Genomic DNA, 24,186 nt, shown 5'->3' with positions numbered 1-24,186 from the left:
TTTAATCAAGAAAATATTAAATTCATTGTTTTAAATAAATTTTGAATTAAAAATTAAAAAAAAAATGTTCCATTACTTTTTCTTGCCAGTTTATTTTAATTTAATTGTATAAATTACCTTTTTAATTAAAAAATTAAAAATTTTCAAACAGTGGCATAATTTACTTGATGTTTCTATCTTGATTGAAAAGTTAATTGTTTCAATTAATTTATTAATTGAAATTTTAAACTTCTACTAAATTTTTATTGGACAAATTTTTGTGATATTTTTTCTGTGTACACTCATTGGAGTCTTCACTCAGTGTAAACGGCCCTTAGATTTCACAAACGACAAATTGAGTTAATAAACATTTATGGTACATCTTGAGTAAGAATTTATTATACATGAGGTATACTAAAGAGCACAATTTCATCAAAAATCGAAATAAACGAGAAGGACCTTTGAATAATGAGTTCATGTGAAATGGAATTCGTGCCACATAAAATAAAAAGCAATGATAAAAGGTCCGTCGAAAATATGACAAGATCGCGATTATCTGACAAAAATTTGGACGCTGTGATATATTTACTTAAATCGAAGTACAAAAGGATTATCACAAGTATACGAAAATACGCCTAATCTAACTTAATCCTTAAAATGTTTGCTGAGTAAGATAGCGATATGAAATGGCTTTTTTATTTATTTTTGTCATAAAATTTTTGTTTTTCTTTTCTTCACAATGTTGAGTGGGACTATGTGTTCGTTAAGTATGAGAGCAATTTAAAATTGCTTTTTAATTTACTCTTATGTTCTTTTGTTGTAAAAAAAATTGAATTAATCTAAATTGGTTTAATGTACAATAATTTTTTGGCGCTGTAGATTGTTATTACTTAAAATATTTAAAGAATCCCAAAAATTTCGGGATCCCGAAAAAAATCTCGAAAAATCCCGGGATTCAATATTTTGAAATCCCGAATCCCGGGAGTTTTAAAAATCGATCCCGAATGAAAGCCCTAGTCGGTACTATGATCGTGTTTCCAAACCTAAATTACAGGTGCAAAACAACAATAAATATTTTTTAATCGAAACATAACATCGAAGAAATTGTCCAAACTATCAAGTCCAAAACATAACATACACTAAGCGAAAAATAGTCGAGCTATTAACTATTTTTCAATTCAATTTCTATTTATTTCGTAATACAAAACCAATGAACCGATGTACAAATTCGTTAATACAACCTTTACTCTTTGAACACCAATTGTAAACATTACGACTTTTTAGCACAGTAAAGAAAAGTAACAACAAATTTTTTGATTTTCACCTGCGAAACACCAGCGTAGAAAAGTTTATTTCAATAGTCGGATTGTTTGTTCGCTTTCTGCAGTTAATTTTGGTTTTTAAAATAATTAATTCTAAACTAAATTTTACTCAATTGATGCGTGCGCTTGTGTCCAAATTTAACAAGAATACGTAAATTCTCGATAATACTATAGTATATATACAGTTTACCTGTATAATACAGAGTATACACAGAAAAAGGTAAACTGTACTATAGGTAGAATTTAATACCCTGGAGTACTTTTTAACTACACTTCACGAAATTACATCCTCTCATAGAAGAAAAATGAACTAAAATTAACGAACAAAAACCATGACCTTTTAACCATAAAGTAATTCGTTCTTACTATTTTTGCGGGAATCATATGAAAATTTTCTTCTGAATTAGTTCATATTGAACTTATATGTACGGTCAATGAACTATATACCTAAGTTTAGTTCATAAAACTTGAGACAAAAACGGAAAATTTCATTGGGCTGTAGAAAATTTTGAAAAAAATAAACAATTTATTTACAAACAAATATTTTTGTGCAATAAAAATAAGTTAAATTTAGCGTTAGTTTAACTACGTAATTTAATTCTTTAATATATGTCCATACTAAACTTTTAATGTGCATTATTTCGAAGACCACCTTTTTAATATAAATTAATTAAACATGAATCACCCTGTAGTTAGATGAATTTAATTCTACTTCTTGGAAATATGTGTTAGCTTTTGTTTTTGAAACTATTCTATAAATAGAACACATGCTTGTATGTATTTGTATACAAATACACATAATTATGTATGAATGGTGAACAAAGTCATATTTGGTTAGTAGTACGGATGTTGGCTATGTGGCTCAGTGCATAATACTCGCGTTTTGAAAACTGATGGTACGTGGTTCGATCCTCCGTCCGGGGGAGGTGCAGTGTAAATTTTTTTTGAAATTATGAATTCTAATAAATATTTCTAAATTGTTTGTATATTGAGAAGATAAAGTGCAAAATGGGTCATGCAGATACAAAATGTTTCAAATCTTCTTCCCCTCCATACGCGGTGGAAATTACTTTTCTTTTGTTACAAAACTGGTATTGGTTCATTTTTATTTTGGATCATACCAACAGCCAACGATCACATATAATGACTTATTTTCATATAGTGAGACATATTTCATCCAACAGTACAGTTAAAATTGTATGGCTAACGAAGCTGAATTTAAAATTTGCAAATATAATCTATAAGAAGCATTTTTCTAGGGAAATCATAAAATTCTCATCAAACGTACGCTCAAGAAACTCGCTTTTGTAACATATGCCCCAAACACAAAATGTGCTTCAAGCATATATATTTTCAGAATTGGTCGAAACAAAATATTGTTTGTATTGTTAAAACATATTACGTTTCACTTCAGGCATACACTGGTAAAAAATTAATGAAGTGGTCTTTGTGGATATATATTTTCAAGGCGCCAAATGGCTTCTTCCATTATTTTACTTGCTTCATACTCTCTGGGTCTCTCTTTCTAAAAACATATATGTTTATAGGTTATTTCTAAATTAATATTAATATAATTGGATGCAAATCCAAGCGTATTATATTTACAAACATTTTATGTCCCAAACATAATATGTTCCAACATATTAACATATATTTCCCAAACATGTTAAGCAAGTTTATTAACATTATATGCTTTCACTTAAAAATATTGTGTTAACAAATTTGAGTTCGAAACATATAATTTTTACACTCAGACAGTCTTTTTCGTCCATGTATATCTGATATATCGACTGCTTCATTCAAAGTACGCTAAGTCTAAAAAGTGAATTTTACAGGAAGCAAGTTCAAAGTTTTGTTTTTGAAATTTCTCAAACCCCGTATAAGATAGAAATACCCTTGTTTTCGGTCTTAAAATCATATTTATTATAGTTTTTTTAGTATTTACGATCTCAAAATAATGATAATAGAACATGGCTAAAAATTACTTAGACCACTTTAACCGAACAAAGCCTTTTGACCGTTTTACATTGAATATTTTTTTAAACTTTAGTCATAGGCTAATATTAATTAAACAATATTAATCATAACTTTTGATAGAAGTGTAGTGCATATGTTTGTAAAAACTAAATGTTGGCGAGATAGACACATGGGGTATCGGTCCCTGAGTCGATGTCCCTCTGTCCGTGCGTCTGTCTGTGAACACATTTTTGTAATAAAAGTCCAGGTCGCAATTTTATTCTAATCGACTGACACAAGTTTCTGTTTTGGATCAGAATAGGACACTATTGATCGGTTCAGATTTAAATATAGCTCCCATATATATCTTTCACCCGATATGGACTTAACATATTTATATATAAGCTAGAGTTTTACTTGAAATTTTGCACAAGGAGTACAATTAGCATTATACTCTAGGGCAAAAACAATGGATGATGAAGACGGGAGAATGGGCGACGTCATACCAAAAGTTGCATTTACGGTGTTCGATACATACACGTTCGTTCATTTTTAATTTGCAATATTTTTTGTTAAAAACTCACAAATGATGTTAAATTTTGTGTAAATAATAATGAGAAACTTTTGACCGATTGTTCTACGTCATTCCCTGATATAAATTTCTTTTTATTCTTAGTTTAATTTGTGGAACAAAAAATCATAAACGACACGTTTGCATCGAACGCCGTCAATGGTTTGATACCCTCTGCTGCCATTTTCCCATCTTCATCTTCCATTGTTTTTGCTCTAGGGTGCTACATTTGATTGAAATCGTTTGAGATTTAGATATAGCTCCCATATTATTGTTTTTCCGAATTGGGTTAATATAGCCAAAATACCCCCATTTCCTTATAAAATCGGCACTGCAAATGTAAAAATGAGTAAAAATCAACTTTTCCTATACCTCTAATACATATCTTTCGATTAATAAATCGTAAATTAAGTTTTTCGAAATTGCATAAAAATGTCTGTAGATTTAAAAAATTTCCAATTGGGAGCATATACCATTGGGTATATAACGCAACTAAGGATTTGAGATGGTATCGAAAATATGGATCCACAAAGTGGTGTGTATAATATAGACTTTACTTACTTGTTATGGACTAACAAAATGCTTTTAGGTTTCTAAATTGAGGCAAATCGCATAAAAGTTGCGACGTTTATATCATCAAATCGGGAAATTTGGCTATATGGGACAGTACAAAAACATATACCAATGTAAAGTTTTTTCCAATCGACTTAATCGACTTTTATTCCAATATACTAAAAATTTCAGCAGCATAGAACCCTTTTGATTTTGAAAGAAATCGCCTCAATGTATCTCCCACACTCAAAAAGAAAGCATGCCCGTTTCTAAAGATTTTGTCTTTACTTTAACAATTTTGGTATTGATTCCGAACCAAAGAACCGGAGCATACAAGTAAAGATACTTTTAAGACACAATTGTCTTTTAAATTTGGGTTTTGTGTACTTGCTTCTAGGAAGCAAATTTGATTTTTTTTGTTTTTTCCTTCATATGCTATCGAACTCCTTTAAAATTGTTAATAATTGTTACTTGTGCATACCAGATTTTATATAAATCAAAATATCATTGAAATTTGTATAACTTTTCACATATTGTCAGTATACATAAAAATAATTTAATTGTTGAAAAACTTCTACCAAAAGATACCAAAATTTGAATAAACGGTTTCACAAGTTTAAATCAAGATTGGTTTTTTTCAACAAAAATCGAGTTAACGACAACTTTATTTTCCACATTCAGACTCGACTTCCAGTAGAAATTAGGCTATGTTTCAAGTAAAAAACGTCTTTAAAATAAAGTGTTGAACATCATGTCCTATTTTTGAACGATTTTTTGCTTTGTAGTGAAGATGCAAAAAGACAACAAATTTGAAGACAATTTCATTAATTTTAAAGAATTTTTATGAATTATTAAAGTCAAGTTGACGTTAGCCCTAAAATTTTTTCTTTCATGTTATGATACCCATTTTGAAGTCAAATCACTTAATTATAAGGACAATACGACTTCAAAGAAAAGTTTATCGACTTTTGGACAAGGAAAAAAAAACTTTATATTAGAGAAATTTGTCTTCTAAACTAAGCAAAATTTGCATTCGTATTTTAAGGACATGAAACCTTTGACTTCACGACAATATTTTTTCAGTGCATATATCGCCCGATATGCACTTATATGGCCCTAGAATGTAGGTTTTTGTCGTGATTTTCTTTAAATTTTGCACAAGGAGTACAATTGATAGTATGTATCAAATTTGATTGAAATCAGTCCACATTTAGACATAGCTCCAACATATAATTGAAGTGGCCTCATTCAAAGACATATGACTTAGCGGGCGTATGCGAATTCAAAAATTTCCTGCCCTAAATTTAAAGAAAAATGTTTTAAAGCAAAGATTATTTTCTGTTAGTTAAAATTTGGAGCCGAACATGTTTTTCTCGGTGTAAGGTTCATATATTCTTGATTTTTGTCTACTTGGAGATCAAGGCCAAAGATGGGGTATGCCGGTTCATGTTTTGATATAGCCCCCATATAAACCTAAATTGCATGCAATTGGAAATATAGGGGTATTTATGTCCATAAATAGATGGACGAAATATGGTTTATATCGGTCCATGGTTTAGTATAGACCACATATGGATCGATCCCCCGATTTGACTTCCTTGGCTTCCAGACACCTCAATTTGTATCCGATTTGTATGAAATCTGGAGGTATGTTGGACCCTCCAATGGTCAGAATGGTGATGTGCATCGATCCATGTCGTGGTATAGCCCCCATAAAGGACCACCTCCGCATTTAACATATGGGTCTTCCAGAAAACGTAATTTTTAGGACTGTTTAAGAGCTGAAATATAATAATAGGATATCTCAAAGTTGGTTTATATCGAAAAGGGTTTGATATAATCCTGATATTCGGCGGTCTCCCGAATTAACTACTTTAAGGGGGTAGAAGGCGCACGGATCCATAATGTCCTTTGAATAATAAGTTCATGTGAAATGGAATTCGTGCCACATAATATAAAAAGCAATATAAAAACCAATTTATTAAAACAAATCTATTTTGATCATTAAACCCAGTTTTTTTTAATCCTTAATAATTTTTTCTTAATAAATATTTTTTTTAACTTTAATGTAATTATAAACTTATTGTACCAACCTAATCCCTAAAATGTTTTACTGAGTAAGATAGTGATATAAAATGGCTTTTCTATTTATTGTTGTCATAATATTTTCTTCACAATGTTGAGATGAACTATAATTGAATTAAAGTAAATTGGTTAAATGGCGCTGTAGATTGTTATTACTTAAAATATTTAAAAAATCCCGAAAATTTCAGGATCCCGGGATTCAATATTTTCAAATTCCGAATCCTGGGATTTTTAAAAATCGATCCCGAATGACAGCATAATAAAGGGTGATTCTTTTGAGGTTAGGATTTTCATGCATTAGTATTTGACAGATCACGTGGGATTTCAGACATGGTGTCAAAGAGAAAGATGCTCAGTATGCTTTGACATTTCATCATGAATAGACTTACTAACGAGCCACAACGTCGAATTTTCAGTGAATGGGCCCTAGAAAAGTTGGCAGAAAATCCGCTTTTTTATCGACAAATTTTGTTCAGCGATGAGGCTCATTTCTGGTTGAATGGCTACGTAAATAAGCAAAATTGCCGCATTTGGAGTGAAGAGCAACCAGAAGCCGTTCAAGAACTGCCCATGCATCCCGAAAAATGCACTGTTTGGTGTGGTTTGTACGCTGGTGGAATCATTGGACCGTATTTTTTCGAAGATGCTGTTGGACGCAACGTTACGGTGAATGGCGATCGCTATCGTTCGATGCTAACAAACTTTTTGTTGCCAAAAATGGAAGAACTGAACTTGGTTGACATGTGGTTTCAACAAGATGGCGCTACATGCCACACAGCTCGCGATTCTATGGCCATTTTGAGGGAAAACTTCGGAGAACAATTCATCTCAAGAAATGGACCGGTAAGTTGGCCACCAAGATCATGCGATTTGACGCCTTTAGACTATTTTTTGTGGGGCTACGTCAAGTCTAAAGTCTACAGAAATAAGCCAGCAACTATTCCAGCTTTGGAAGACAACATTTCCGAAGAAATTCGGGCTATTCCGGCCGAAATGCTCGAAAAAGTTGCCCAAAATTGGACTTTCCGAATGGACCACCTAAGACGCAGCCGCGGTCAACATTTAAATGAAATTATCTTCAAAAAGTAAATGTCATGGACCAATCTAACGTTTCAAATAAAGAACCGATGAGATTTTGCAAATTTTATGCGTTTTTTTTTTAAAAAAGTTATCAAGCTCTTAACAAATCACCCTTTAGAAATAAAAATTTTGAATAGAAATAAAAATTTAACAAAATTTTCTATCGAAGTAATTTTTTCCAAATTTTTAACTATTACACTCAAAAAAAGGTTACTTGGATCCAAAGATTTTGACCTTCCCTTAAGGATTTTGGTATTGATTCCGAGCCAAAGATGCGGCTTCTTTAAAAGAAAGACATTTTTTAGCGACCTATCTGGCTTTAAATCTAGGACCAATAAAATTTAAATTAGAATACAGATCTCACGTACAAACAAACGCCAGTTTAAAAATCCAAATTATAACGGATACTTCAAAGTAAACAATGTTTTCTTAATGCCAAAAAAACTTTAAATCAAAGATGTTAACCCCCAAAAAAAGTCTTAGTCTATATCTGAATCGTTTTTATCATAAATCTAAAGTTTCAGTTAATTTAAGGACAATTTCTTTAAATCAAAAATGTGTTTCTTTACTTTCAGGAAAATAAACCTTAGTTCGAACTTTAACGGAGGGACGCAAATTTACAAAATTTGTGTCCTAAATTCAATGGAAAAAAATTGATAATTAACATTTCATCATTTTAAAGAAATTTAATATCACGTTAAAATTTTGTTCAGTGTACATAATTTAATTTGGAAAAAATGGTCCGCTGGTACGAATTTTGGTCCAATTGTGATAAAATGTTGGTCCAAACTAAAACTTCCTTATGGCAACGCTGTTGAGGGGTCTATAAATAATGTTGAACAGATATGAACCAATGTTTGAGCGGAATTAGAGAGCCAAATGTGAAATATGGGTGTCGGCTTACCTTGGGGATGTTTATAAAGGGTGATTTGTTAAGAGCTTGATAACTTTTTAAAAAAAAAAACGCATAAAATTTGCAAAATCTCATCGGTTCTTTATTTGAAACGTTAGATTGGTCCATGACATTTACTTTTTGAAGATAATTTCATTTAAATGTTGACCGCGGCTGCGTCTTAGGTGGTCCATTCGGAAAGTCCAATTTTGGGCAACTTTTTCGAGCATTTCGGCCGGAATAGCCCGAATTTCTTCGGAAATGTTGTCTTCCAAAGCTGGAATAGTTGCTGGCTTATTTCTGTAGACTTTAGACTTGACGTAGCCCCACAAAAAATAGTCTAAAGGCGTCAAATCGCATGATCTTGGTGGCCAACTTACCGGTCCATTTCTTGAGATGAATTGTTCTCCGAAGTTTTCCCTCAAAATGGCCATAGAATCGCGAGCTGTGTGGCATGTAGCGCCATCTTGTTGAAACCACATGTCAACCAAGTTCAGTTCTTCCATTTTTGGCAACAAAAAGTTTGTTAGCATCGAACGATAGCGATCGCCATTCACCGTAACGTTGCGTCCAACAGCATCTTCGAAAAAATACGGTCCAATGATTCCACCAGCGTACAAACCACACCAAACAGTGCATTTTTCGGGATGCATGGGCAGTTCTTGAACGGCTTCTGGTTGCTCTTCACTCCAAATGCGGCAATTTTGCTTATTTACGTAGCCATTCAACCAGAAATGAGCCTCATCGCTGAACAAAATTTGTCGATAAAAAAGCGGATTTTCTGCCAACTTTTCTAGGGCCCATTCACTGAAAATTCGACGTTGTGGCTCGTTAGTAAGTCTATTCATGATGAAATGTCAAAGCATACTGAGCATCTTTCTCTTTGACACCATGTCTGAAATCCCACGTGATCTGTCAAATACTAATGCATGAAAATCCTAACCTCAAAAGAATCACCCTTTAAATATGCACTGACATGGACCAATATTTGCTTGGTTGTTAGAGACCATATACTTACACAATGTGCACAATTTCAACCGAGATGAAATTTTGCTCCATATACGCCATATAGTACTACCACACTCAAAAACAAAGCATGTCCTGTTCCAAAGATTTTGTCTTTATTTTAAAAATTTTGGTATTGATTCCGAGCCAAAGAAGCAGAGAATACAAGTAAGGATACTTTTAAGACACAAATTTTAATTTTTCGTTTTTTTTTCAACTTTTTTTCTTCATATGCTATCAAAGTCATTTAAAAATGAGTTAACGGCAATTTTATTTTCCAAATTCAGACTCGACTTCCAGTAGAAATTATGCTGTATTTCCAGTAAAAACGTCTTTAAAATAAAGTGTTGAAAAACATGTCCTATTTTTAAACGAATTTTTGCTTTGTTGTCAAGTTGACCTTAGCCCAAAAATGTTTTCTTGCATGTTATGATAACAATTTTTAATCAAATCACTTAATTATAAGGACAATACGACTTCATTGAAAAGTTTATCGACTTTTGGACGAGAAAAAATGCTTTATATTAGAGAAATGCGTCTTCCATGCAAAGCAAAATTTGCATTCGTCTTTTAAGGACATGAAATCTTTGGCCTCACGACAATATTTTTTTCAGTGCACATGTACAACTTCAACCGGATCGGAAGAAATTTGAACCTCCAGAAAGCTCCGGAAAACAACTGTTCGGAATAGAAATGTAGTCGAAAAACGAAAAAATCGGTGATTTCGGTCATTTTTTCAATATTTCTGCGAATTTGAGAATGAAGATGAAAATTTTCCGAACTAATGTATTCAGCATATTTGTTGGCCGTGTCAAGAGCTACAACTTTGCTAAACACATCAAAAACGAATTCACAGCATTTTTGGAGATATGGCCATCCAAAAATTGCAAAAAAGTGCCCAAAGAATTTGGCGACTTAATTTTAGAGGCTCATAAACGACGAACGGCAACCAATCTAGAAAAATCCAGAAATTACTTTTCTACTCTCATCGAGTACTTTCGGCTGGTATTAGTGAATTTTTGAAAGTAGAATTTTGCGTCACAGTGTTATACAGAATCACACGAGTATTCATCTAGACTGACTTTTCTCCCATTTTGATTAAAGGGCTTTCTTATTGTCTTACACGGTTTTACTCGATTATTGTTACTGAAAACTAGACCCAAAAAATCCACCATCAAAGAAAACGTACACTGAAAAAAATATTGTCGTGAGGTCAAAGATTTCATGTCTTTAAAATACGAATGCAAATTTAGCTTAGCATAGAAGAAGCATTTCTCGAATATAAAGTTTTTTTTCCTTGTCTAAAAGTTGATAAACTTTTCAATGAAGTCGTATTGTCCTTACAATTGACTTGACTTAAAAATGGCTATCATAACATGAAAGAAAAAATTTTAGGGCTAATGTCAACTTGACTTAAATAATTCATAAAAATTCTTTAAAATTAATGAAATTGTCTTCAAATTTGTTGTCTTTTTGCATCTTCACTACAAAGAAAAAAATCGTTCAAAAATAGGACATGATTTTCAACACTTTATTTTAAAGACGTTTTTTACTTGAAACATAGCCTAATTTCTACTGGAAGTCGAGTCTGAATGTGGAAAATAAAGTTGTCGTTAACTCGATTTTAAAGGACTTCGATAGCATATGAAGGAAAAAACAAAAAAAAATAAAATTTGCTTCCTAGAAGCAAGTACACACAACCCAAATTTAAAAGACAATTGTGTCTTAAAAGTATCCTTATTCGTATTCTCCGCTTCTTTGGCACGGAATCAATGCCAACATTTTTAAAGTAAAGACAAAATCTTTGGAACCGGGCATGCTTTTTTTCAGTGTAGGTCTATATTAGAAAAGTTTAACTAGAATATTTTAGAAACTGCACCATTATACAACTTTTGCCAAATTGAAGATAATTTAATATAAATAAAACATTTTTTCTGTTGTTCATTAAAGTTTCATTTTGGAAAACAATTGGAATTAAAGATTTGAAATACATATGTCTTTAGCGCTATATGATGTTCTAGAGAAGCCAACTTAAGTAAAATTTAATCATTTTTTAAACTTATGAAAATTATTATGATAATATGAACTATTTTCATATTTAGTAAAATTGTGTACATCATTTGTATAAAACTTTTTTGTTCTCATTTTTAGTTCACGTCTAAAAGTAAGCAAAAAATAATTAAAACATTTTCTCACATTCGGCAATAAATATTGAACTAAAATAAACTGATTTTCCTGAACTAAAATTTAATTAAACCGGCTATAAGAAATTCCGTTGTATTTTACAAGCATTTGAGTTGACGTTTCGTTTACGGCATCAAAGCATAATATTATAACTACTTCTCCAGTAGTTCTTTATTATTATGAACAAATATACGGTTCTTAGGTAAATTCTGCAAAATCGGCAGAAACATTTGTTTGGGAACTACATCTAAGTATAAATCAACGATATTTTGAAGGTTTGGTTGATAGCACAAAAGATTGCTGTTTACCAAATTTGCGATCAGTTAATAAAAAAGGGAGCTATATGTAAATCTGAACCGATTTCAATGAAATTTTGACCACTTGAAAAGTATTTTTGAGGTAAAATTCGCGACGATCGGTTAGAAAATAAGCGTCTGTTGAAATCGGGCAATACATATATATGTAAAAAATAAATAGCAATCAATAGAGCAAAGAAAACACCATGTACCGAATTTAATCAAAATCGATTAAAAATTGCAGCCGGAATCCTGCAACATGACGGACGGATATCAACTACTAGATCGACTCAGGAGGTGATTCTGAGTCGATCGGATATATTTTCAATATCTCTGGCAGGACAGATCAAAATTATTAAACCCTGACCACTATGTGGGCTAAGGCATAAAAATGAAAGAAAGCAGGTTCAATTCTCATGTTATTACACTACAAAAAAAAAAAAATGTCATGTACACTTGATGAAAATTTTTTAATTTTTAAAAAAATATACGACCACGAAGAGAAAAAAATCTTTTTAAGTGGCTTATACTTTTCTGGCGGAAAAGGTCGATTCTAAAATACGATTTTTTTTAAAACTTTGATTTTCGCATTGATGTTTTTTGAACCACTTAACTTTTCACAGATCTAATTACACACGATTATTTGTCATCTTATTACCAACAACGATATAATCGGACATTTTTAACTCGAGATAAGTGAAAAAAGAGCGAAATTTTAAAAATAACGGGATATCTGAAAAACTGTTCCATAAAAATTTTTTAAACCTTTTTTTCGAATTCAGCAGCTCAAAATACATAAGTTGATGAAAAAATGATTCTTAATTCCAAAAATCCTAAATCCTCAAAACAAGTCTTAGCCTATATTTGAAGCGTTTTTATCTTAAATCTAAAGATTCAACATTTCAGTTAATTTAAGGACGATTTCTTTAACCCTGGACAGTTATCCTTTTTTTGTACATTAACGTCATTCTTCGTCATTTTGACTGCGGCTCATTTCAAGACGCTATAATTTTCATCATGATCGAAAAAGTGAATCAAACTTGAATTTATTTTCTTATTCAATTCGGTTTTAATTAGTATAAAACAAAAATTCATAAACCGTCGAATTAGTATAACTTAAATTTACCATTTCCCAATAGACTAAAATGCTTTCTAAATCGAAAATTAAATTACGCGTCGTCATTTTGACGAAGGATGACTGTCTGGGTTAAATCAAAAATGTGTTTCTTTACTTTAAGGAAAATTTTGCCTTAGTTTAAAGACATGTAACTTTAACGAAGGGACGCAAATTTTCAAAATGTGTGTCCTAAATTTAGTGAAAAAAAATGTTTTGAAGCAAAGATTATAAACTTTCTCTTAATAAAAATTTCATTATTTAAAAAAGAAAAATTTACCCTTAATATTATATAAATTGCGTGGGTTCATTGTATATCCATACCACACTTTTAATGTGCATTATTTCGAAGCCCACTTTTAATATAAATTAAATAAGCATGAATCACCCTGTAGTTGATGAATTTAAACTTCTTGGAAATATGTGTTAGTTTTTGTCTTTGAAACTATTCTATAAATAGAATAGATTGTATGTATGTATTGTATGCTTTTCTCCCATTTTGAGCAAAGGGCTTTCTTATTGACTTACACGATCTTACTCGATGATTGTTACTGAAAACTACACCCAGAAAAAAGTAAACCCACCATGAAAGAAACTTTAGATTTATATTAAACGACTCAGGAGGATATTCTGAGTCGGTATATATTTTCAAAATCTCTGGTAGGACAGATCAAAGTTATTATACCACAATGTGCTTCAAGGTATAAAAATTACAGAACGCAGTTTCAATTCTTGGCGAAATTTATATTAGATAGATTATCGAAAGATTGTTTTTGGATTTGTATTTACCAAAAATATTGATTTTAGACCCCATAAAATATATACCGATCGACTCAGAATCACCTCCTGAATCGATCTAGCCCTTGGTGTCCTTGGTTTGGAAGAAATCGGATCAAGTTTAGATATAGCCCCCATATGTATATGTACTAAGGCTGTCGTTCGGGATCGATTTTTATAAATCCCGGGATTCGGGATTTCAAAATATAGAATCCCGGGATCCCGGGATTTTCCGAGATTTTTTTCGAGATCCCGAAATTTTCGGAATTTTTTAAATATTTTAAGTAATAACCATATAAAGCGCCTAAAATAGTTGTACATTAAATCAATTTAGTTTAATTCAATTTTATAAACAAAAGAACGTAAGAGAAAATTAGTCCAACTCAACAATTGAACAAAAGAAAAACAAAACATCACAAAAATAGATTGAAACCCGATTTCATATCAATATCTTACTCAGCAAAAAATTTTAAGGATTTTGATTACACTGAAAAAAAAGCATGCCCGGTTCCAAAGATTTTGTCTTTACTTTAAAGATTTTGGTATTGATTCCGAGCCAAAGAAGCGGAGAATACAAGTAAGGATACTTTTAAGATACAATTCTCTTTTAAATTTGGGTTTTGAGTACTTGCTTCTAGGAAGCAAATTTTAAGTTTTCGCTTTTTTAGCTTTTTTTCTTCATATGCTATGAAAGTCCTTTAAAAACGAGTTAACGACAACTTTATTTTCCAAATTCAGACTCGACTTCCAGTAGAAATTATGCTATTTTTCAAGTAAAAACGTCTTTAAAATAAAGTATTGAAAAACATGTCCTATTTTTGAACGATTTTTTGCTTTGCAATTAAGATGCAAAAAGACAACAAATTTAAAGACAATTTCATTAAATTTAAAGTTTTTTTCTGAATTATTAAAGTCAAGTTGACCTTAGCCCAAACATTTTTTCTTTCATATTACGATACCCATTTTTAAGTGAAATCACTTAATTATAAGGACAATACAACTTCATTGAAAAGTTTATCGACTTTTGGACAAGGAAAAAAACTTTATATTAGAGAAATGCGTCTTCTATGCTAAGCAAAATTTGCATTCGTATTTTAAAGACATGACATCTTTGACCTCACGACAATATTTTTTTCAGTGTAGATTAGGTATATTTTAGTACACTTGTGTTAATCATTTTGTAGTTCATCGGTTTTAGTAACTTCTTAAAAATACAGTAGAATTCGGTTATAGCGACCGCCAAGGGACCGAAATTATACGTCGTTATAACCGAACGTCGTTGTATCCAAGTAAGTGTACACAATATTTTTAAGTTACTTTCAATAATTTCAACTGAACTATATAAACTCTCTGATATATCAGAACCCCAAATCGTAAATACTGTTTTAATGTGTGCACCGCACTCACGGTTTCTGTCCCAGTTGAAATTTTGATTGGCACATCTTTGTCATCTGGTTCATTATCGCTGTGAGTTTCATCATTTTCTTTTGTGTTCTCCACTATTTCTCTCAATGAAGGCTCTTCTGATGTCACGACGTTGTCATCGACATTTACGAACTCATCCCAGTCCTGGTTTGAACTCGAACTCATCCCAAATTGGTTTGAATATTTCTTCTTTGTCATTTGCACCTCTGTTTGGGATAGTCGAAACCAAATTCTGTGATTCCCCGAATGTATATGTTTCTTTATTTAGTATTGGCTGATGACACAAAAATGGAATGAAAAAAAAATAAAAATTGGTACAAAGAACTTACATCGTCGTTATAACCGAATGTCCATTCCAAAGCAGACGTGCAAATTGGTCGTTAAAAGCAGATGGTCGCTAAAACTGGAGTCGTTCTAAGCGAATGCTTGTGCATGTACAAACTATTAAGAACCAAACTTGCTTTGAAAATCCGTCGTTATAAACGGATGGTCGTTATAACCGAGGTCGCTATAAATGAATTCTACTGTATCAAGGTATCCAAATTTTTGTTAGATAAACGCGATCTTGTTATATTGTCGACGGACCTTTTATAATTGCTTTTTATTTTATTTGGCAGGAATTTCATTTCACATAAGCTCATTGTTCAAAGGAGGATCGTATCGTTTACTTCGATTTTTGATGAAATTGCGTTTTTTATAGTAAACCTCAAGTAAAATAAATTCTTATTCAAGGTGTACCATAAATGTTTATTAACTCAATATATCGGTTATGAAATCTAGGGGCCGTTTGCACTGAATGAAGATTCCAATTTATTAATAAATAATGCTAAAAAGTCACAAATTTAACAAATTGCAATTACTTTTTCGGGATCCCGAAAAATCCCGGGATTGAAAATAAAAAATCCCGGGATTCGGGATTAATCCCGTCCCGAAAATCCCGGGATTTCGGGACGGGATTTATCCCGGGTGACAGCCCTAATATGTACCGCCGATTTCGACAAACGGGATCACGTTGCGCTTTATTACTTACCGATCGTTGTCAAATTTAGCACAAATTAATATTTTATAACTTTTCAAGTCTGTAAAATTTCATCGAAATCGGTTCAGTTTAAGATATAGCTCTCATATGTATGTATCGCCTGATTTTCCGAAATTTGGCCATAAAGCCCTGATTTATTGAAATTTAACAAACTTAAAGGCTTTATTTCACTTAAAATTATTTTAATTGTACACTCAAAAAAAGTTTACTTGGATCCAAAGATTTTGACTTTTCCTTAAGGATTTTGGTATTGATTCCGAGCCAAAGATGCGGCTTCTTTAAAATAAAGACCATTTTGACGGACCACCCTGACTTTAAATCTAGGATCAATAAAATTAAAATTGGATACAGATCTCATTCATCGAATTGTTATCCTCTTTTTGCGATATATTAATAAAGGTATTTTTTCTTTATTTTAAGGAAAATTTGCCTTACTTCAAAGACCTACAACTTCAGCAGAGAGACGCAAATTTTCAAGATTTGTGTCCTAAATTTAATGAAACAAATTTTTAAAGCAAGGATTGAAAACTTTCATTTAATTAAATGTCATTATTTCAAAAAATTTTGTCCTTATTCTAACATTGGGTAAATTTCGATTCCTTAAATTTAAGTTGCATAGTCTTCCATATTAGGTCAATATTTTTTCAGTGTATTCATTTTAATTCTATTGTATTCATTTTAATTCTACTTCTGTGAGACTGTAACAATATCTAAGCCATATGAGCTCTGTTTGCGTACTCGATACATTTTGATTACTATCACAAATTTTTACTGGAAGTCCGCCGTTTACATTTCCCAGTAAAAACTTGCTATTATCAGCTGGTTAGTCATCAAAAAATCCAATGTGCGATTTATTGCACAATTTCAATTGCATTAGAAAATTCAATTGCATTAGAAAATATCAATATATTTCGTTTAAATTGGTTTAAAACCGCTGAATTAATGATAAATTCGTGAACGTATCCACTTCTTCTAATTGTACCCAAGAGAATAAAACCCATTCTTACTATCTTGTAAGTTTATACTGAATAACTTTTATTGGAAGTACCTATTGTTGTCCAATTTTGGTAAATTTAAATCCACTCCATTAATAAATAACAGATTTGTTTATCGCGCGTTTAAAAATGTTTTGATCCTATGAATACGATTTTATTTATTGTAGTTTTTGATGTTATAAAAATAATACCAGATTCAAAACTTTATTTCCTTAATAACTTCTTATATACACTGAAAAAAAAGCATGTCCGGTTCCAAAGATTTTGCACACTAATGATTTTGATATTGATTCCGAGTCAAATTTGAATTTATTCCTTTTTTTCTTCATCAATGAAATTAAATAATGTGAACGTATGGTGTCATTTTTACGTTGTTAGATTGACCCCATCTGTTCTCAGTTTGACAACACATGTATGTTGATTCACTTTCATGAACGGATCGTTTCGAAATGACCACGCCGTTCATGACTTTTTCTATGGGTGTAAGTGGTTTCACTGCAATGTGGAACGCCATTCGGACTCGGCTTTTGTCACTGAGCTTAACATAGAATCTGACAGCACTCAGTGATAAGAGGGAAGTTCTAAGTTAGTCTAATGAGCTGATATATCGATATGTATCGACCTAACCTAACTCTGTAGGTGTAAAACCAAGTATAGCTCCTAATACTATACTTGGTTCAGATTGTGATGAAATTACAATAAACAAGTACTCCTTAATTTTCATAATGTTACCCCACAAATGCTTATGTTTACTAATTCAGTAGGTGTGGTTTAGGGTATGATATATTCGGCCCCGCTCGACTTTCTACTTTACTCACTTGTTGTTTTATTATTTTCGGTATTTATCTTTGTATAGCTATGTTTTTTCCATTTAACGTCTACAAAAAAATGATAATGCACGCAATTTTCAAAACGTTCCAAAAATAACATCGATTGAAGTAAAAAATTAAACGGCGGTGATAAAATTTTTATTATTTTTTACATGTTTGTTGATTTCCTATTATTTTGTGAGATTTAATTAAATCGAAGACTGACGATGTTAGTCGAAATATTGGAAAAATAAATTTTATAATTAACCAAAACTATATTATTTTTTAAAGAACCTTAAGCCGAAATTAGAAGTAAATAAACAAAACTATATAATTTTATTCTGCTTTTACTTATTCAGTTATGATTTTAGCTAAGCTTAGCTCGAACTTAGGAATTCAGAAAATCCCGCATTTGGCTTTCTTATATGCGTTTTTTTTCTTATAGCCAATTATTGCATATAAGAAAAAAAGTTTCTTATATTCATATTAGTGCAGTCACCCGGGGAATTTTATTTTGAATCCAAATTGACAAATTGAGTTAAAAAACATTTATGGTACACCTTGAGTAAGAATTTATTATACGAGAGGTATATTAAATAGGGATAGGATAGCGATATAAAATGCATTTTATTTTATTAATTTTGTCATAATATTGTTGTGTTTCTTTTCTTCACAATATTGAGTTGGACAAAGTTTTTCTTAAGTATGATAGCAATTTAAAAAGCAATTTAATTTACTGTTATCTTCTTTTGTTTTTGTTAATAAAATTTAATTAAACAAAATTGGTTTAATGTACAGCAATTTTTTGGCGCTGTAGATTGTTATTACTTCAAGTGTAATCCCGGGATTTTTAGAAATGACAGCCCTAATTCATATACATTTATAAAAGAAATACAATTTTGACAAAACTTTCTATAGTAATAAAATTTTGATAAAACTTTCTATAGAAATAAAATATTGACAGAATTTCTTATAGAAATAAAACATGGACAAAATTTCATTTAGAAATAAAACTTGGAAAAAAAATTTTATAGAAATAAAATTTTGACAAAATTTTCTATATAAATAACATTTCGACAAAATTTTCTATAGAACTAAAATTTTGACAAAACTTTTTGTCGAAATAAAATTTTGACAAAACTTTCCATAGTAATAAAATTTTGACAACATTTTCTATAGAAATAAAATTTTGACAACATTTTCTATAGAAATAAAATTTTGACAAAATTTTCTATAGAAATACAATTGTCACAAAATTTTCTATAGAAGTACAATTTTAACAAAACTTTCTATAGTAATAACATTTTTACAAATTTTTCTATAGTAATAAAATTTTGACAAAATTTTCTATAGAAATAAAGTTTTGGTAGATTATTTTTATCGATATGGACCAATTTTTGTGTGATTGGCCATCGGCTATATATAACTAAAGACCGATAAGGACCAATTTTTGCATGGCTGTTAGCGGCCATATACTAACACAATGTACCAAACCTGGGGATCGATCTATATGGGGGTTATATGTAATTATGGACCGGATGTATTTTGATCCTTCAAGAGATTCTGGAGGTCCAATCTGAGGATCGGTTTATAGGGGGCTATATATAATTTTAGAGCGATATGAACCAATTTGTGCATGGTTGTTACAGACCATATACTAACACAATGTGCCAAATTTCAAACGAATCTGATGAATTTTGCTCCTTCAAGAGGCTCCGAAGGTCAAATCTGGGGTACCAAATTTCAAACGAATCTGATGAATTCTGTTCCTCCAAGAGGCTCCGAAGGTCAAATCTGGGGATCGGTTTATATGGGGGCTATAAATACATAATTATGGACCGATATGGACCAATTTTTGCATGGTTTTTAGAGACCATATACTAACACCAAGTACCAAATTCCAAAAGGATCGGACGATGTTTGCTCCTCCTAGAGGCTCCGGAGATCAAATCTGGGGATCGGTTTATATGGGGGCTATACGTAAAAGTGGTCCTATATGGCCATTTTCAATACCATGCGACCTACACTGTTAGAAAAATATGTTTCTCATATGTTCCGATATAAACAAAATGTGTTTCGGGCACAATTTTAAAACACAATATATTTAAGTGCAAACATGTAATGCTCCTAAACTAACACTAAATGTTTGGGACATCTATGTTAATATGTTAGAATATATTATGCTTGAGGCATGAATGTTTCATAAAAATCATATGTGTGAATGCAAATATATATAAATTTACAAATTTCGACTAAACATACATATGTTGTGATATTTTATTCAAAGCGACAGAGTATAGAGAAAGAAATAGAGATGGAAACCGGGAGAGTTGACGAAAGATATCAACATAACACAGCGAAAGAATCAAAAGAGAACAATTTCTGTGAAACCGCTTGTATGTTGTTTCGGAAAACTGTTTTATGATAAGGCCAAAAATTTGATATGCTTAAGTCTAAATATTATTTAATTTGAATAAAGAGAATAGACATTCGGAGCGAAGAGAGTAGACATTTGAAAAACAAACAGCATATGTTTTCGCCTTGAGAGCAGCACTTTATGTTATATATGCGTGGACATGTGTTTTGTTTATCATTTTGGCAATTTTTTTCTTGGTTCGTTAAAAGAAATCAGGGGTCTTCATAAAACTAACGAAAGGGCACTATACTCTTTTTAGAGTTGAGGCAGTAAAATGAAATAAGGAGGAAATAGTGAAAAATTACACAGTAAAATGTATAAAAACAAAGTTTAGTTCCTCTTTATTAATAAGTAGTCCACGAGGAGTTTGACGGACACCTTCAAATATAAAAGTGGGAATTAAGTTCGAGTTTTACAGCTAAAACAATTTAAAAAGTTTATTTTCTTTAAAATGAATTATTAAAGAAAAATAAAAGAGATTTTGGAGCGATGGTGTTAAATGCTAGTAAAAAACTGTTCACGCCTAACTAAATTTGTGTTTGTATTATAAATCTATTTATATATGTTTATAGTCGACTCCACGTTCTTCTTTTGTTAGAGTTTTTGAATTCCTTCCAAATTTTAAAGTTTTGTACCAAAACAGTTTTTTGTTACAAAATTGTTATTTTTGCAATAAAAAAATAATATTTTATCCAAAAATCAGTCAATTTCGTTTATATCAAGCACTGTTACTGACTATAAATCTTTAATAACCCACATTTCGAAGTTTCATTATAAAAATTTAATATAGTATAAATATAAATGTGTAAATTAAAAAACAAAAAAGTGTTCGGTCGGAGCAGGGATTGAACCCAGGACCCTTTGCATGTAAGGCAGATATGCTAACCACTGCTCCACGTGGCAAACAAATGTATGTTTCTGTTAAATAATGTTATGTTTGCATGGGCTCGTGGGCGCTGCAAACTACAAACATTTCGTGGAAGTGAAAATTACGAGTATGTTAGGGAATGAGCACAATCGTCTTTGGGAAAAATTCTTCCAAGCATATAATATTTTTGGGCTCAAAATGCTTCCAAACATATACTATGTTCACATAAAACAAATATATTAATGTTTCGGCAGTATCCAATAATATATGTGCTTCCTGCAAAATATGTTTGGAACATATGTTAAAGAAGCGATTTTTTTTGAGGGTGTACATCAATAGTAACTACTTGTGCCAAGTTTCAAGACGATAGCTTGTTTCGTTCGGAAGTTAGCGTGATTTTAACAGACGGACATGCTAAGATCGACTCAGAATTTCATCACGACCCAGAATATATATACTTTATGGGGTCTTAGAGCAATATTTCGATGTGTTAATATATCCGTCTCCTATGGTGGAGGGTATAAAAATGGGGAAATAAATTTCTTTTTTTCGTAAATTTCTTCAAAGTAATCATATTATGCACACTATTTTACATGTTTTAATTTTTACAATAAATTTAAATTACAAAATAATCTTTTATTTATCTAAAATTATATTCTACGCCATGACTTGAACCCGAGTATTCTATTTTACATGTATTAACATTCGCCTTAACACACTGCACCATCTACAGAGTTAGCGCAATAGCGTCTAACGATTGAAATAATCGTAATATTATGATACATCCAGTATTAAATTTTACCGCCATCTGAAAATACAATTAATTTATTATGAAGCACCCTGTATTCAATATTTTAATGATAGAAGCCACATGTACGCAACAGCCCAATAAACACAGGATGAGCGTTTTTCAAATGCAACACCTTTTCAGTTTGAGGGTAAATATCATTTTCAACATAAATTCAACTTGACTTGAAACAGCTCATCTTCAATACATCTTCGAATTGTTTGCGAATTACAACCAATTTGGCAAAATGTTGACGAAAACTTTGAAAATGTGTTGAAGATAATTGGAGAAAACTTTGACAAAACACTACCCTGAAATGCAACGAAAAAACCACATGGTTTTCAATACTACTTTGGACAACAAAGTTCGTGGAAGAAATACAAAAATGTGGAAATTTTTTAATAATCAATTGAAATTGCTTATAATAATTGGTAAGTAAAACTAAAACACGAAATGAAAACTTTAAGGAAGTCACTAAAATCAAATCTCTTTGCAGACAACTAAAATATTTGGATGCTGATTCTTGGACACATTAAGAGGCTGGCCGATGAAAAATGGCTTATCGAGAAGAGAAAGTTTCCATAAATCAAAGTGCAACCAAAAAAAACTTGGTATTTATGCTTTTCCATATCAACAACTACTGGATGATAATTAGCATCACATCGATAGTTTATTTTACATCGCATCATCGGTTTAATTTGTTATTTTGTGAATTGAAATTGCTGGAAATTTATTCCAATTATCTGGTCATCAAGTTCCTGAAAATTGCCAGTATTTTAATAACAACAATTTTGTAACACCAACGTTCTTGAGGAAATCACGAAGTATGTGGTCAGTTGGAAGAAATACAAATTGGTAAGTCAAAATAAAAAGTGAAATGAAAACATAATGGAAATCACAAAACTCGATTGTTTTGCAGAAAACTAAAATCATTGGATGGTATATTCTTGGAAGATGTTGGCCGATGAAAAACCGATGAAGGGAACAACAAAGAAAAGTTTTCAGAAAACTTACAAAGTGCAACCAATTAAAACAAAGTGCAGCAATTCCTATATCAAGAACTTCTGGATGGAAATGTGCATTACATCAATTTACATCCCGTCATCAGTTTGATATTTTGTGATTTCCTCTTGCTGGAATCTATTCTAACACACAAGCCAGCAAGTTCCTCGATAGTAATTATTTCAAATTGCCAGCATATTAATTAATAGTTATTTGACACCAACATTATGGAGGAAATGGAATTATACATGTAAAAATGTTTAAGGTATTTAAAGTTGTATTCATAGTTTTATTTATTAATACGTTTAATAAGATAATTACATTTTGATTGGTATTATATTATTATTTTTATATATTATTAATGTTATTTTTAAGATTATTATGTTTGTTAACGAAAAAAATAATAAAATTTACAAAATCTCTAGAAATTTAGTATTGACTTTCAGTTAGAACTAGGATTGACTTTCATACAAATTATGGTTTGAAAGTATTCGCAACAATGCTAATTTTTTATTTTTATCACATTGAAAACTGTTTGAGAAATTATTGAGTAGCGATGCATTTCAATTTGAGGATTACAATTGAGAAATTATTGCTATTGTGTTGAATTTTACTGTTGAGTGTAATGTCTGTTTTTTGTTGAGAACGCGATTTTCTCAACAATTTCTCAACTTGATTATTACCCTAATCCTTTGAAAAAATGTTTGAAAAATTATTGAATTTTAGTATTTTTCAAACGTTTGTGTTTATTGGGAGTAGTTTAGTATTACCAGTGCAGTGAACTCAGGCAAACTACAAAATTGTCAATGTGGTAACATTGTCATGCACATTCAAATGGAAATGTGGAATTTTTGTCTGTTTTATTTCGTAATTTTCTCAATAATCCTTGTTTGAAATGCAAAAATGTTAACATACAAGTGAAGAGCTTGTAAAAATGTACCTAAAAACAACAATTGGTATTAAAAACTCAAAATGGCCCAAAATGCTAAATGTCGCCAAAGTATGCGGTACATATACGAAAATTATGGAACC

The 24,186-nt window shown here is 31.1% G+C and overlaps 1 long non-coding RNA gene across 1 annotated transcript; it reads left to right on the top strand.

Annotated features, from left to right (window-relative positions):
* Nucleotides 1-22,243: 22,243 nt before the first annotated feature.
* LOC142223669 (uncharacterized) lies at nucleotides 22,244-23,536 on the top strand. Its single transcript, XR_012718853.1, has 3 exons — nucleotides 22,244-22,583; nucleotides 22,649-23,007; nucleotides 23,072-23,536. It is a non-coding gene; the product is annotated as an uncharacterized LOC142223669 (long non-coding RNA).
* The last annotated feature ends 650 nt before the right edge of the window (nucleotides 23,537-24,186 follow it).

Source organism: Haematobia irritans, chromosome 2 (assembly GCF_050003625.1).
Source record: "Haematobia irritans isolate KBUSLIRL chromosome 2, ASM5000362v1, whole genome shotgun sequence".
NCBI classification, from domain to species: Eukaryota; Metazoa; Arthropoda; class Insecta; order Diptera; family Muscidae; genus Haematobia; species Haematobia irritans.
Note: the sequence above shows the minus strand (reverse complement) of the source record. Positions and strands in the feature narration are given on the sequence as shown.